The 16,569-nt window shown below is 39.2% G+C and overlaps 1 protein-coding gene across 2 annotated transcripts in view; it reads right to left on the bottom strand.

Annotated features, from left to right (window-relative positions):
- casz1 (castor zinc finger 1) overlaps positions 1 to 10,009 on the bottom strand; it is a 169,480-nt gene extending 159,471 nt beyond the window's left edge. Inside the window, exons 1-2 of one of the 2 annotated variants that reach the window (XM_065469673.1) lie at positions 9,829 to 10,009; positions 8,185 to 8,241 (exon numbers count right to left, since the gene is read on the bottom strand). The gene's annotated coding sequence lies outside the window, so the exon portion shown is untranslated. The remainder of the gene's footprint in view (positions 1 to 8,184; positions 8,242 to 9,828) is intronic. The other variant, XM_065469674.1, reaches the window with a different exon arrangement.
- Between the last annotated feature and the right edge of the window lie 6,560 nt (positions 10,010 to 16,569).

Below are 16,569 nucleotides of genomic sequence, written 5' to 3'. Positions count from 1 at the left end.
TGAGGCAAATTGAAATACCTCGGTATGAAACAACTTTTTCAGCACTGAAGCTAATTAAACAAAATTCTGCTTTTCAATTGCATGTTTTTATTATAAATTATTGTTATATAATTAAAAACCCTGCAGTTTTCCCTTCAGGTTGTGCCCATTTGGAGAATTTGCAAACACATTTATTCAGATAAAAACAATGAAACTTCCTCCCTGGCTCTGCTTTTGCGTTTTTACCCTGATGCTAAACATTACAGAAGGAAGGAAAACAAACAAATGCACTTATTATAGTCTACTTTGATACCAATCCATTCATTTCCCCAATCAGCCTGTTTGCCTAACTCCCACAGTCCCTGCAGCAGTCCATCCAGTGTGACGGGTTACATGGATCTGAGTGCATTTCCACTGGGAATTGAGGCAAAAACAAAAACATACAAAAAAACCTGTTGCTGTGACATTTTGTTCTCTCTCACCTTAACGCACGCCAGTCACAATGGACTGGTGTGTGGGGGATCTGTGTTCACATCACTATGGCGATGGCTCTCTGCCTCCCAAGGCTTCCTTGAGGATGTCGAAGGGTTGGCGCTTGGGAAGGGGGCAGTAAAGGAGGAGTTTGCCAACCTTGCAAACTAAAATGCAAACGCACTGGGAGAATGGTAAAGAAAACATGTTCCTACAAGCTTCTTCTCTATGTAACGTAATGGGTTTTTTTGTTTTGTTTTTTTACTCCAGACTTTAGTCCACTATAAGGGGAGCTCAGCACACTGTGGAGCAGAGCAAACAACATCAAAGCAATCAAAAGAGGCCGACATGTTGCAGGGAGCGCGTTTCACTGCCTAACCTTTAAAAGGGCAAAAAATAGAACTAAACGTGTAGGTTCATGAGCAAAGGTCTGAGAACATCTGTCTCTTTGTAAATCATTTTTACATGACAGAAAGGCACAGAGATGGCATTACACTGTGCAAGACAAAAGAGGACAAAAGGTTACACCCATTCTACACCATCAGCTCCGATTTCATGTGCTTGTTTCACTTATTTCCCCTACTTGGACAACTAAAGCCAAAACATTCCCATGAAAATCTGCGGAATTATCATCAAGATTTAAATGCACAGGGAACATAAGGAGCACCTTACGTAACAATCTTAAAGAAAAATGTCATTATTTTTAAATAGGAGCTTCATTTTTCAAATACTTAATGGCACAAAAATTATCAGAATTGGTCCAACGTGATGCAAGAACGCAATGTCTCCGATGTAATCCTCAACTGCAGCAGTCTGTGACAAGATAAAAGTGCTTGTTTTCACCACTGACAGGGTCAAATAGATATTCTAAGATTGTTTTTGACATTATCCCGCCATGCTTTTACATTTACTGATGCTAAGTCAAGAAGATAACTTTACACAGAAACAACGTTATCTCTCTGTCTGCAGTTTCTCATGAAAATCAAGCAACGGATTTCTTTGATTCACAGCCAGCAGACGTCCTGGCTAAAATGGTAACTGAAATATTATTGTCACCAAGACGCTGTGTACAGGCAGCCGTGTTTTCATGCTCTTGTAACACAACTAGCCACAACTTCTGCACTCTGTTAAGATTTGTTTTCTTTGTACTACAGTTATAGAGAAAACTATATCTGTAATCTATACGCTCCATACTCCAACTGTGTAATACTCAGATTTCTAAACGGCTCTCTCAAACTCTCATTTTGCAGTGGGACTTCCCCTTAAGCAAAATAATACCAGTTTCTATAGGGATCTTTTGCACAATGTTGGCACAAACACTTGTGGTTATCACCAGTGACTCATGACAAGGATATTCGGGGTTCAGACCTGTTGCTTAGCTAAGGACGTTCTTTAAGTTTTATGCTCTTCCGGTCCCTGTTTTCAAAGACATGGATGTAGGGTTCAGTGGTGACCTTAAATTGAAAATAATTGTGAATGTGGGCACCAATGCTTATTGTTGTGTCTGTAATAGACTGGCACTCTATGCTTTGCCTAATGTCAGCTAGGCCTAACCATCGTATGACCCAGATGGAACTGACACGTGAGACTGGATAACAAAGTTTCGCGACTTCTGATAAAACCATTCATACTCAGTATCTGACCACTTTCTTTCCAATTGGAAATGGGAAAATAGCGCCCAGGTTTTAACAGACCTGCTTAAATGTGACGCAGAATGCGAAAAGCTGGCCACAGACACAGACCGAGAATCCCAGTTCCACATAAAAACAGCCGATGCAAAGATACAATTGTGAATAATATTTGTTATCTTAACTTGACCGTGCCCAAATAACTCTTGCAATTATTCATGAAAAGTGCCGTTTATTGAACTGTTTCTTATGTATAAACTGCAAATAAACAGTGCTCTTTGTTGGCTGTGAGGACAAAAATCCCCACTCAGTGCAGCCACACATGCACAGGGACGCAATGTGGCCAGTCAGCCAGTGAAATTTGTCCACTTACTGATGCTGGTGACTTTTCTGCCTTTAGCCTGTGGAAACAGCACTGTAGGGTTTGTGACTGATCAACGGTTTCTTGTAAACCTAGTGTAGTTTTCATTAAAAGTTTACTCACTTCTTAACGTGTTACAAGTGACTATTTATCCAGCTGCGTTCTTACTAAACCACATTCATTCAAAGAACGTACACAGTTTGACATCTTCAAGTTAAAAATACATAGAAAATAAACAAAGACAAAGGACGCTTTATTTTGCATGTTTTTTAACCTGTAACGTCACATTCACAAAAAGAAAACTGCTGAATCCAACCATAAAAAACAGCATTTACAAACAAGAGTTATTCTCCAAACTACCACCCACATAAGGCTGCTTGTTCAGGTGGTGGTGGTCATGCAGCCTCAATGGTCATTTTAGAATTACAGACCTTTAGCGAGTAAAGGTGTCCTTTCACAGACATATAGTCATTGTAAAATGCAATAAATAAAAACTAGGAGTAATCACAAAACACTATAACAGAAATAACATAAACTATAATAGAAAGTTAAAACACAGCAAACACCAGTACAAAACGATGTTTAACAGGCAACAGATGAAAAAATTGCCAATAAAAACAGTAATAACAAAAGAATGTCAACAAAAGGTCGGGTTAAACAGAAAGGTTTGCAACTGCTTTTTAAAAGAGTCACAGAGTGAGCTAACGATAGCTGAAGTGAAAGCTTTTAAAACAAATCTAAAAACCTACTGGAAGCCAATGTATAGAATATAAATACAAGTAATGTGAGCTCACGTACTAGAATGCGTTAATAGTTTGACTGCTGGATTTTGTATAGCTTGGAGGCCTGAAAGAGACAATTTATCTAAGCCCATAAACAGGGCATTTACAGTAATCTAGGTGCAACAACAAAAATGCAGTAATAATTTTCTTCATTTCAGATGGGGAGACTATGGCTCGCAATTTAGAAATTTCCATAAATGAAAGAAGCAAGAACGTGAGACAGATTTTACATTTGACTCAAAACCCAGAGAAGACTCAAATATCACACTGAGATTAGGAGCACTGGACTTCTCAGATGAGCAGAAGGAAGCAAGCACTTGACTGATTTTTGGATGTAGTTCAGGAGGAGCTATAATCATGGTCTCAGCCTTACTGGAATTTAAAACAAGGTAATTGTTGGAAAGCCAGTCACTAATCCAGGATAAACAATCAACTGGAGTGGACAGCCTATCCAGTTGGTGAAGCTTAAAAGATATATACAGCTTAATGTCATCAGCATAAAGGTGATAAGAAATGTAATCAAAAGGCTGAATGATGCTAGCTAACGGAAGAATGTAGAAAGAAAATGATAACGGACCGAGGATTGATCCTTGTGGAACCCCAAAAATTAGGGAAGCAGTGGTCGGGGAGCACTTGCTCACCTTAACCAACAAAGTTCCAGATAATTAGGAGGAAAACCAATCTAATACAGAGCCAAAACCAGCCAAAACCTTAAATATTATGACCAACACTATCAAAGGCAGACGTGAGATAAAGCATTCTGAGCACAGAGCAATGCCCTACAACAGCTGCTACTAAAAGACAATTATAGATCTTTAAAAGAGCAATTTCAATTAAGTTCTTTTGCTTGAGTCTCTCTTGCTTATTTTTGAGTTAAATTTGCATTATAAGGATTTGAATGGACATTATACATCTTTGTCTAATACATTTGAATCAATTTCAAAATAGGCCAAAATTTACCCCCAATCAAGATTATTTGGGGGGTTCTTTTAAGGAATGCAATTACCTCAGCATGCTTAAAATTGCTAGGAACACAACCTTGTCTCGCTGTGCTGTTAATGACGGTTTGGTAACTTTTCATTTGTTTTAGTATTATGAAATACTAAATACTGCATAAAACAAAGAGGTAGGGCCACATGTCAGGGCCAGAAAGGATATTGTGTTTGCAGTCATTCTTCAAAGAAGGCGTGTTCTGAAAGACACCACTGCAAGTGTTTTGCACTTTGTTCTGCTTTTCAGTTGCTGATTTGTTTCATTTTCTCCGCTCGATTTTTACTATCACTTTCAATCACTGGCAGATTTAAGGACTAAAATCTGCTTAGCCAGGTTTAGGAGCAGACAACATGCTTTCAAGTTTGAGCGATCATAATTTTAAATTTTTTATAAATGCAGTTTTTATAAATTATGTCATAAAAATATTAGCTCATGGTTTGACACACCGTGCACTGAGTAAGAACAATTTTGAATTGATGATAAATTCTGAATCCAAATTTAAAATAATTACTGAAGATTCCTATGACACCAAAATACCATTACAAATACTATTCTTGATTAGTTACTTTAGCTGAGGAAATAAAATCTGTTCCCATTTTTTAATGACAGTTTTACACATTTATGGACAGAGACCAATTCTGTCACATCACAAGCAGCTGACAGGGCTGTCGCAATATACCAGTACTGACAATAACCATATTTAAAAATGAGAACTGATATCCCATCAAAAACTCTTCCTCTTCAGTGAAAGACTTTCAGTAACTACTATAGTGCAGCATGAGCTTATCTACAGACTGCATGGCTCATGGGATTCACTGTTCTGTAGCGGCAGCTCCTTCTCTCACAAAGCAGGAGAGACTCACTTCCCACAATAAACCCACTAAGTTAGACTGAGTCACTTACACATGTGCAGTAAGGCTGTTGTTACGTTGTTGAGTGAAGCAATGAAGAAAGGCGAGTGCCGTTGAGTACTTAATTTAATTACCAATTTGTTGTCTGCTCTTGCTGCTGCTTTTCCCCTTTATTCTGCTTTCCAAGCGCTCAGAGCTAACGCTAGGGCCTCGATTTAGATGCACTACTTTGTCCTGCGCCATGACTCACAGGTGTGTCTACAGTTCTTGGCTGGCCTGATTGAGTTATTGCAGTTTGGTGCTCAATTTGAGCTGGATGATAACGTTTGCGCAAAAACTACTGAATGTACTGCATAGATCAGTGACATTTGTTCATACTGGTTGAGCTTTTTTTAATCTTATTAGATGCAGTGGTGAATTAGAAAGTCTTTTCAGACGTTTTAATGTCCTTCATTCAATTTGTCAATGTCATTACATTCTGGTAATGGCGCTTGCCACATTTTTTGCTAATGCAACAGTAAGGAAAACACTCTCTGTGCTAATTAATCCGAGTATAAAAATCACCTTCTTGTGTGGCCTAATGTGGACTAAGATTAATGTGCCAGACATGTCTCACAACTGATTTGATTAATGAAAAGGAATACTTTAATATTACTAACACTGTATAATGTATAGGGTGACAGAACACTGGACTGTAAACTTGGTACAGTATATAAATAAATACTGCATTGGATTTCCATTAAAGCAGTGTGGTTGAACAACCCCTACAAGTGGCTGGCAATTTGTTAAATGAGTTAATTGGTCACCAGTTCATCTAATTCATCATAATGCCTGTTTCTGGACCACACCCAAAGAACAGTGAATTAGGCAGGCAGTGCAATCAACAGTTACACTGAGATCAAATATAGACGTGAACCCCAAAGCAGAAGGTATTCCACTTGAATTTTTAATGAAAACTTAGTTGTCACCTTTGAACTGTTCTTTTTAGGAATAATTCCAGCCTACGCCAAGTCTCAGTGCCCAAACACTGCTGTTTTAAGTCTGATGCAGAACTGTTTACTCATTAATTGCCAGGTGGTGCAGGTACTGGAAAGCTACAGGCTGGGGGAAAGGCCCTAACCTTTATGCACTGTCTAAACGTCCTCACTTTCTCCTTGAACATCTATCCTTAACTGTGCTCCTCTGGTCCCCTCCCTGTCCCAAAGTGGCCAGCTGGGAACGGTGCGCATGTGCTGACGTCCCTACTAACCTTGGCCAGTGTAAGGATTACCGTGCATTTACACTCAATGCTCCTTCTTTCCTTAAGACTTATTAAGAATGATAATGAGCTCGGAAAGGGGCAGCTTGTCCCTTTCTCAACTCTGTGAAGCCTCTTCTTCTCTCTGTCTTTCTCTTCCTCACTGTTCACTCGTCTTGTTCTTCTTTCTACTCCCGCTCTCCACCCTTTCTGCAGTCTCTCTCTTTTCCCCAGTCCATGCCTCTCTCCCTCTTTCTCCATCGTATTGAAAGGAGCCAGGACAAATTACCAAAAAGGCCATTTTCATCTATGAACTGCAGGATTTAATCGATACTTATTTCATGCCTTCAAAATCAACCCTATATTACTGTTGTCTGCGTGATTTGTTTATTTTGCTTTAGAATATTCCTTCAGTCGAGTGGAGGGGGGTGGGGTGGGGGGAGATGCACGGGATGCAATTCACCTTGAACCTCCATTATATTGGATTTCTCTACTGGCTGATCAAGCATGCAAAAAGGACATTTCCTCAGCACTAAAATAAAAACAATAATGATGATTAAAAAAACATGTGTGCTATTTGTGCCGGTGTAAGAGTATGTGTTGAAGGCAGTGTATTTTTACAAGGAAAACACTATGGTTGTGGTAGTGTGAATATGTATACAAAAATCATTACACTGTGGGCAATTGATAAAGCTTAGATGCCGGGGAAACAAAAGTAATAGCTCCTGAAGCCTGTCAAATGCAGCCTGGGATTACAGATGCTTATTTGACATCAAAGACCCGAGGTCCACAGCCAAGGTCATACAGAAGAGGAATACACATGGGTTTAATTTTACACACCCCTTGACAGATGCAGATGGGTACTTATGAGACATGAGGCATTTCACTGACTGATAGAGCTGCAAGCAATAAGAATCTTGGAGGCATCGCACACTGATTAACTAATGAGATTCTCAACCATTTTAGTGAACCAAGGGTTCAGCACTACAGGCAACATTTCAAGTCCATTTTAGAGACAGAGAACCCGAAACGAAAGGCCCACTGCATCCATAAATACTGAGCTAAGCACACAAAGCGAATTTGCAATTAAAACCGCACAAATGGACAGTTATCATCTCGGCTATCATCTCTGCCTACCTCTCTGGCAGAGAGGAGAGCGAGCGAAAGAGAAGCAGGGAAGGAAGGGCAGTATGTTTGACATATGGATATTGCAGTGTCTCTTCAATGCCGAAGAGAGATGAGAACCTGCGCCACCGGCCTGACAGTGAAGGCTGGCTGGTGTCCAGCTAAAGATGGACCTCCGGACAGCAGGCACATGCCGTTACACTTGAGAGCGGCACCGAGGGAGCACACGGGGCGGAAGAGTTGGAAACAGCTTCAGCTGATCACTTTGCAGCTCTTCTTTGCACAGAATGTACAAAAGCTATTTTACAGTAGCCCTGCGATGGACCGAGGTGAACTGCTGTACTCTGTAGTGTCACCTGCTGTTGGTTTTTATTTTTGGTATGCTCATAAAACAGGAGACATCAGTAAAGCGGACTCACATATAGACCTGCTAATGACTGGTACTCAAAACACGCAAAACGCTATGTAATTTCATGTCTAAGCATGTGTTTTTTAAGCTTGCCTTGTTTAAGTGCCAAGTGTGTGCTTGCTCTGCATGCATGAATACATCTGCAACAGTTAGGCTGCACAGCTGCTGCATCATGAGGGTATTATGGAAAATACCTCAAAAGCACACACTGTGTGCATAATGCATCTCTTCACATGATGAAATTATTTCATCTACTAGCGATCTGTGGGACACACACACACACACACACACACACACAAAATCAAAGGATAAAAAAACCTGGGAAGAAAAAAAACTTTTCATGTTTACCTTGTGTTGTACTATCAGTGGCATTTTTAATATAGAAGATGGCTTTCCTTGAATGATCTGTTTAACCAAAGACAGGAGGGAGAGAGGGAAAAAAAAGGGGGGGGGGGGGTAATTAATTACTTTTGTGCTATTGCACGGGAGAGACAATAAACCTGCCTGGTCGCCATGGATATGACATATTTGCTCTGAAAACAACACAATAATTAGCAAAGGAGAAAGATCCGGCGAGAATATGAGAACTCCGGGTTTAAAGTGCCAGTGATCTATTCCTGTCCTCCTCATCATCCCTGAGAACAATAACAAACACAGTGGCAAGCACACAGCAAAGACATCTATAAATGCGCGAGAGAACAAACAGTGACCCTTTACAAAACCATGTTAAATTAAATCTCACATCACAGTGGTGTTTTGTAGAGATCACAACTAACCAAACACACGCAGTGTTTTAAAACAGATTGTTTGTTCGACAGTAAGTGGAAGTCAGAAAGCCCATGCAGTCACTGAGAGCAGGAACTGCATCATATTTACCATAGCAAATATAGTTTAGTGGTGTGTGGTGTCAGACCTGCCAATAGCTGAAACTACATTATCGGTAAGAAGCCTTACAACGTTAAACAATAATTATTAATAAGTAGAAAAGGTCTGATGGGGTGATGCACTTTGCAGGTTTCAGTTGTGACTAAGATCAGACACTACGGCCCCAATTAACCTTTTTACCCATGCAATATACAGAAAAGAAAAAAAAACAAGTCATTCACAGCCAAACTTCAAAAGCAGAACTTCCGCAATTCGGGCTTTGAATATTGATTGCATTTATAGCAGTTCCTCTATTTACAGTAAATGACACTGTGTGAAGGCTACTACCTGTTTAGGGGCAGCCAAGGAGTTTCACTAAGTTTTTCTCGACTTTAAAAGCGGGACTTTCAGCGCTGAAGTCGCTCTTTTGTGTCTTTTTTGTTATGTTTTGTTGGGGTTTTTCTCATTGTTGCACTTTTGGATAAGTGCAAACTAACAGGAACAGCCTATGATAGCTTGTACGTCCAAAACTGCTGATTAAATAATAAAGAAAATAGCGCGTGTCAGTTCTGTTTTCACGCAGTCCTCTTTTTATATTTTGAGGAAGGGAGGACTCGAGCTCACCTTGACTGGGCAATAAAAAAAGAAAAAGTACAAACTTATGGGGAGGAAAAAGTTACACCTTTCTGTCTCAACTTTGAAACGGGGGCTGGCTGGCTGGCTGGCTTTTGCTTGCTTGCAGTTTCCTTATCTTCTTTAGACGGTTTAAAATGAGACCGCTGTGTGAACTAGCAGATTTTAAGGAAAGCCCGGACCCCTCGCCGTCATTTTCAAAGGTACAGTAGGTTCAGTCGGACTGTGTGGAGTCGCTCCAGACCTGCCGCTGTTGCTGTCGGCGCTGCCGCTGTAACCGAGGCTGCTGCTCGCACCGTGTTTACAGAGTCCTCACATCAACTCTCTATCCTACAGTATCGCTTCTACGACGTTAAATACCGCTTGATAATGCTATTTGTTGGTGTCCCCGCTGGAGCTGGGGACACTTTGATGTCCTTTTCAGCGCGGGGTGATATGTTTTGGAGATGAAATGAGCGTGTGCTGTATAGTTGAGAGCAAAAGGAAAACTCTTACCTGTGCTACTTCGCTGTCTCTCGGTGACTTCCAACTCAGGGGAGGTGTGAGTGTGCTTACGGTGGCCGGTGTGAGAGCTTTCATTATTAAAGTTCCCACATTTTTTTTCAGTTTTTTCAGGTTTTATTGTAGCATTTTCTAATTTCTTACAGGGCGAGTTGGCCGGAAGATCTGCCCTGGAGACCGGCTCCAAGTGGGAAGAGGAGCCCTTAATTGAATTTCTCGGTTAGCAGGTGTTGCTTGGAAAACCTGAACTGGAGTTTAGGATAGTCTCCCTTGACGACTTGATAACAGTTAACTCTTTCAGTGTATTGTAGTTATTAAATATATATATATATCAATTAAAAACTACGATCTGCGCTTTCAGTTTAATGAAGAGGAACTGGAATTTAAATATTGCCCTTAAATACCAAATAGCTACCAAAGTGTTTTATGATATGAAGCTAGCTGAGGGGGAAAGAATCCGAAATACAATGTGTGTGTGTGTGTGTGTGTGTGTGTGTGTGTGTGTGTGTGTGTGTGTGTGTGTGTGTGTGTTTGTACATGAATATTATGGTAGTAACATTTATCTGGCAACCTGTTTGCATTAACTTACAACTTAACTTGTATTGACTTACACTTAGCAGACACTTTATTTGGTACACCTTTTTAGTACCTTGCTAGTAGTTGGACACCCTTTTGCCTTCATAGCTGCCTCAATTATTCATGGCATAGATTCAACAAGGTGCTGGAAACATTCTTCTGAGACTTTGGTCCATATTAGCATGAAAGCAACGTAAAGTGGCTGCTAATTTGTCAGCTGTACACCCATGATGAGAATCGCCTGTTCGACCACATCCCAAAGGTGTGCTGTTGGATTGAGATCTTCTGACTGTGGAGGCTGTATGAGTAAAGTGAACTCATTTTCATGTTCAAGAAACCATTGCATTTTAAATTGCTTTTTGAATATTACTTTCAATACTTAGATTAAAAGTTCTGCTGAAAGTTTAAATAAAAAGATTAGTATTGCTGAATTGCAAAATATTTTGGGTGCAGTGTATTTTTTGCATACAAGTGTAATAGAATAGCTTTAGCGTTTTGTCTTTTTAAATTAGAGTATGAACGTATACAAAATGCAGCAAGATATTTACAAAAAAACAGTTTTATTAATTATAAAATAGACTACATCGGATTCATATCAGTATCAGCAGATATCCAAATTTATGATATCGGTGATATCGGTATCGGACATAAACCGTCCGACCGTGGCTCAGGGGATTGGGACGCTCATCCGGTTCGATTCCCCTGCTCTCTCTGTCCTGGTCGTTGTGTCCTTGGGCAAGACACTTTACCCTACCGTGTTGGCCAGAGGGGCCGATGGCGCGATTTGGCAGCCTCGCCTCTGTCAGTCTACCCCAGGGCAGCTGTGGCTACAACTGTAGCTTGCCTCCACCAGTGTGTGAATGTGAGAGTGAATGAATAGTGGAATTGTAAAGCGCTTTGGGTGCCTAGAAAAGCGCTATATAAATGCAATCCATTATTATAAAAAAAGTGGTATCGTGCCATCTCTAATATATATATATGTGACAGCACAATGGTGGTACTCCAGCTTCCTCCCACAGTCCAAAGACATGCCGTTAGTGGGGTTAGGTTAATTGGTGTGGTGATTCTATATTGCCCATAGGTGTGAATGTGAGAGCAAATGGTTGTCTGTCTGTGTTAGCCAACAGACTGGTGACCTGTCCAGGGTGTACCCTGCCTTTCGCCCAAGACAGTTGGGATAGGCTAGGAAGAGAATGGGTGGATGTATATATATATATATATATATATATATATATATATACATATATATATATATATATATACACATATATATATATATATGTATATATATATATATATACATATGTTTCCTGTTTTTAGCTGCGAAGAATGTCACTTCTGCTTATTCAGCATGCCGTGCATTCAGAGATGCTCTTCTGCATCTCTTGGTTGTAACAAGTGGTTATTTAGGGTTTTGCTGCTTTCCTGTCACCTTGAAGGCTCATACATACTTGAGCACTAAAAGCACTTTATACAATACACTCTATTCATTCATACAAGCACTTTTTTCAAGCACTTTCTATATAACATTTTCACACAAATACACCAGGAGCAACTGCAGGGTTCAAGGGAATCAAACCAACGACCTCCCAGTTGCTCTACCTTCTGAGCTACAGCCACCCCTAAAGGCCATTCTTCTCTAAACCGTGGATTCAGCAAAGCATTTTCACTCAGAGAACTCCAGTTTGAGTTTTCTTTCCCCTATTTTTTCGATCATGCTCTCCAAACGTTGTGCAGGAAGGCCTGCAGAGTAGATCAGCAGTTTCTGTAATACTTGTCTGTCCTGTAGCAACAGCCAAGCCATGTTCAAAGTCATTAAAATGACCCTTCTACCACATTTTGATGCTTAGTATGAACTTCATTATGTCATGTCATGCCTATATGGCTAAATGCACTGAACTGCTGCAGTGTCATTGGGTGATTTGATATTTGCAATGACAAGCAGTTGAACCTGGTGTACCCAATAAAGTGGCCAGTGAGTGTATTTTATTATCCACCATAATAACATAAACACATATTTTTTTTTACTGTAACTAATATATTTTAGCTTAGTTAAGAGCCACATCTAGTTTTCAGTGTCTAGCTACGTAGCTAAAGAATCCAGATGATTTACCGCAAACTAAAATTTTTATCTAAGTCTGTCCTAGTTTAGCTTGACAGCTTAGGCTATAAAAACAACCCCATCTTTTATCTGTTTTGTGACTGACAGTCTAACTAGTCAGCCCTAAAAGGCCATAATGAACTTCAGGTAAGGGCTGCACCACCCTCTCACCTGTCTGGGACTAAATGATTGCCAGTGGTTTATAGGTGTTGCAGTGGTATCAAACAACTAAAAATATATCTTAAATACTGTGTGAATAATGTAGTACTCAAAGTTTACTAGCCCATATGCAGAGCTACGAAAACAGAAAGAAAATCCAGTAAGTTTGTCATTTTCGCTCACAGCTCCAGTGGAAAAGAGAACATTCTGAAATAAGGTGTGACTAGTTTTGCTACTATGGATAACAAACACAATCGGCAACACTAAACAATTTGACAGCCAAGGGTAATGCCCAGTTCTTAAGAAAGTCATTCAAATCTCCACCTCAATAAACTGGGTTTGTTCTTTGTTCATACTTCACTAAGTTTTAAGAAAACTTAATTGTTTGACAGTTTTTGCAAGATCTTACTGACAGGCAAACTAACTGCATATCTCAGCTGAGGCGCCACCTCATGAAAACGTCAGAGCACCGGAGAAAAAATAGGACTTGCATTGTTACGTTAGACCTTTTATTAATGTGTTGATAGATTACTGCAAGGTAGGTGTGGAGCTTTCATGTTGCCAAATGAACTGTAAATTGCAAGGTCATTGTAATTGTAAGGTCTGGATGTTCACACTTTGGCGCAAATCAGCTGTGAACACATTTTGACATTTTATACATTTTGTTACCTTATGTGAAGAACATCAAACATCTGCCCATTTACAGACAGAGAGCAGATAGAGAGCCACATTAACATCAATACGACTCTTTCAATATTCGTCTCACTATTCACCTTCATCTCAACTCTATTGGTTTGGTGGTCTCCACCAAATCCTGAGGTTACTATTTAACTCTTCTGGAGTTGGTTTCTCCACTTACATTACCTTTGTACGTTGTTGGTGTCTTTAATAAAAAAAGAGAAAAGCAATCTTTCCCAAGGAACGCAGTCATTACATATTTATTATAATATATATTCATTACAATTTTTTTTTTTTAATATTAAAATATAATTATTGTTATTCTCCATGAATTTTCCAGCTTACTGTTTTACAAAAAGGCTGAAAAATTTGTAAAGCACATTATTATTATTTTTTGATTCCCGAAAAGGAAATTTCTTCTTAGTGGTTCACTGTTATGACTGATTAACTTCTGAGGTCTCCAATAATTTTTGGAATTCTGTTCAGTTTGCTTTGCCTGATGAGTTACTTAAACTCAAACTGTTTGAGGAACTGTTTGAATTATTACATATGTAAATTTGTTAACTGAGTACTCATAATTAAAAAAAAAAAACTCAAGTAAGTGAATTTATGAATGAGGACTGAGTAGGATGAACTTAAATGGATTTATTTTACTCAGATGCTAAGTTTTATTTACTTAGTTTGCTTCCATTCAGATTTGATTAAGCATGTGTGACAAATTCAAACACAGTTGTGTCTACTCTGTTCGTTTAAGGAAACCGACTGCCTTAAATGTTTTACGTTGCAGTAACACAATACTGCAACATCTTAACACTATTTATTTAGTTGAATGTTGAACACTGACACTTGACATGTTGGACCATGACAGAAGCTTTAGGAGCACAGAGACTACAAATCTTAATAGTTTCCGTTTAGTTTTATTAACACTACACAATTAAACATAATTGTTAGTTTTAAACAAGCTTTTGACTGATTTCTAAAATATTTGTGTTTTCTTCTACTTATGTGGTTTGTTAATTTTTTAAAGAATTATATAGTCAAAGTTTTGTTGACGCACATGTTCTCGATCATTTCGGCAGATTTGCACTTCTATATAGGAGCAGCTTGAGAGTGGTAGGACACTAAAGTCACTTCCTCTGTTTGTTTTCCTGCTCTCACCTTTTCTACCACCACACATACATCAATAATTTACTGTAAAATATTCTGAGCATGAGACTCCTTGAAGGTTTTCCAGGAACAAAGCCCAAAGGAATAGTGGGGCTGTTATAATGTATTTTAAACTTGAACTTTCCTTATCTAAATTCTGCAGTCTTGTGATCTATTGACAAACAGATTATTGCCAATTAGCAGTTTTGTGATGTGTCCTCTTGTACATAATAAAGAATTGAGACGATCGATAGCAAAGTCAACTAACAAGGTAGCGCTTTAATCTCTACCTTTTGTAGGGTTTAAAGCTCGCGACCTACTGCAGGGTGTATCTCCAATACATTAAGGCCATTGGTCAATTGATTTCATCTCGTTCTCATTTCAGACAACTATCATGTTTAAAATTTTGAGCAACATGTGAACTGCCGCCCCAAAAATTGAGGTTAGGCTGAATAATTTTACTAATCAGATACTTTAAAGAAAGTAACAACCCGAACATCTGGGAGTGTTTAGTTTGAACGAGTTCTTTCTTCTTTTTTTAAATTAATTTGATAGACAGTGTAGTGCAGACTAACCTTATATGGTATGTCACTCTTTAGTTGTTATATAATGTGCATATAGGATTTTAGACTGATAATGGCTTCTATGTCTTACCCCAAGTTCCCCATTACTGAAAGCCTCGAAATGAAGACTCACTCAAAAACACATATGCTCTAAATTTAGTAAAGAATCTCAGCAACACAGTTTATTTTATGTTTTATGCCCAGTGCTCTGGTATGGGTTATATATACACAGCACTCTTAAACAACTCCCCCCATGGTCACTGCAGAGGCCCGGGCACCCCATCCATCAGTGGGTTCCTCCTGATGTTGCAATACTGTGATACAGAATAATAAAGAAGTAAGAAAGACCAGAAAATCAATAGATTATTCTGCAGATCACTTGATTCAGTAATGATCCAGTCCATTTATCGCCGGCCGTTTATTCATAAGGCCCGCTCTCAAGGGCGTACCCACCCCACCTCTGCCCTGCTGACTCCTTTGCCATTGGTACTACTAATTATACGGCATTAAAAGCTGATCATGTGGCACTCCAAGGTTAGAAAACACATACAAGTTATTTCATAAAAACTGCAGTAAACAGAAAAAAATGTCTCCTAAGTAGACTTATACACGGTGTTTGGCACCTTGGAGAATTTACACAGTTTCGTGGGTTTAGTCCGTCTTGATTGCCTCTGTCTCTTCATGTAATCCCAGACTGATGATGTTGAGATCAGTGCTCTGTGGGGGGCATATTCTGTTGTAGGACTCCTTGTTGTTCTGAAGAGCTTGGGATCTTAATTATTCTCACTGTATGTCTGGAGACATTGTCGTGCTACAGAATCAATTTGGGACCATCAGATGCCTCCCTGATAGTATCGTGTCATGTGTGATGGATCTAAACAGTTTAAGTGCATAAAACATGAGCTCAGTGCTCTGTTCTGGGAAATAACTACAGTCCATTTCAAAGGCCTGCATCAATTTCAGTACGAGACTGTAAGTGCAAAGAAACAAATCGTCCCACCCAACAGCCCTTCCACATCTCACTTTTCTATTTCTACACTTTCAAAAAGGGCAAAAAACAAAAATGCAGTTTGTTTATTTTTTGTTTTTTTATCAATAGGATATAAGTACTGCTGTAAAACACATCCTGTCTTGATAAAAATGTACGTAAGGGTTATTATCTGACTGTCTATAGCACATTTTCTCCTCTTTTAAAAGGCTGGCAGTGATTTTCAGACAGTATACCCCCCAGAGTTTCCCAATTGTACTATGAAAACACAAATACACAGCAGGAGAGAATAAAGCAAATCTGGTACAATAACACAGCATTTGTAAAAGTCGCCAGATTTGCTCATATTCTCCCTATTCACCTGATGAACCCTTGAAATTTTCCATTTCTGTTCAAATGTAGCATTTTCTGCAGATTTCCATTGCAGCTGTTTGGATGCCACAAACAGAAAAGGGCAGAGTGGAGTTGGACAAGAGCTCTGTTTGAGCTCGTCATCAGTATCAGCTCAGATACCTGTTTTACAT

Source organism: Pelmatolapia mariae, linkage group LG20, assembly GCF_036321145.2.
Source record: "Pelmatolapia mariae isolate MD_Pm_ZW linkage group LG20, Pm_UMD_F_2, whole genome shotgun sequence".
Taxonomy (NCBI): domain Eukaryota; kingdom Metazoa; phylum Chordata; class Actinopteri; order Cichliformes; family Cichlidae; genus Pelmatolapia; species Pelmatolapia mariae.
This window is presented reverse-complemented; position numbering and strand designations above follow the sequence as displayed.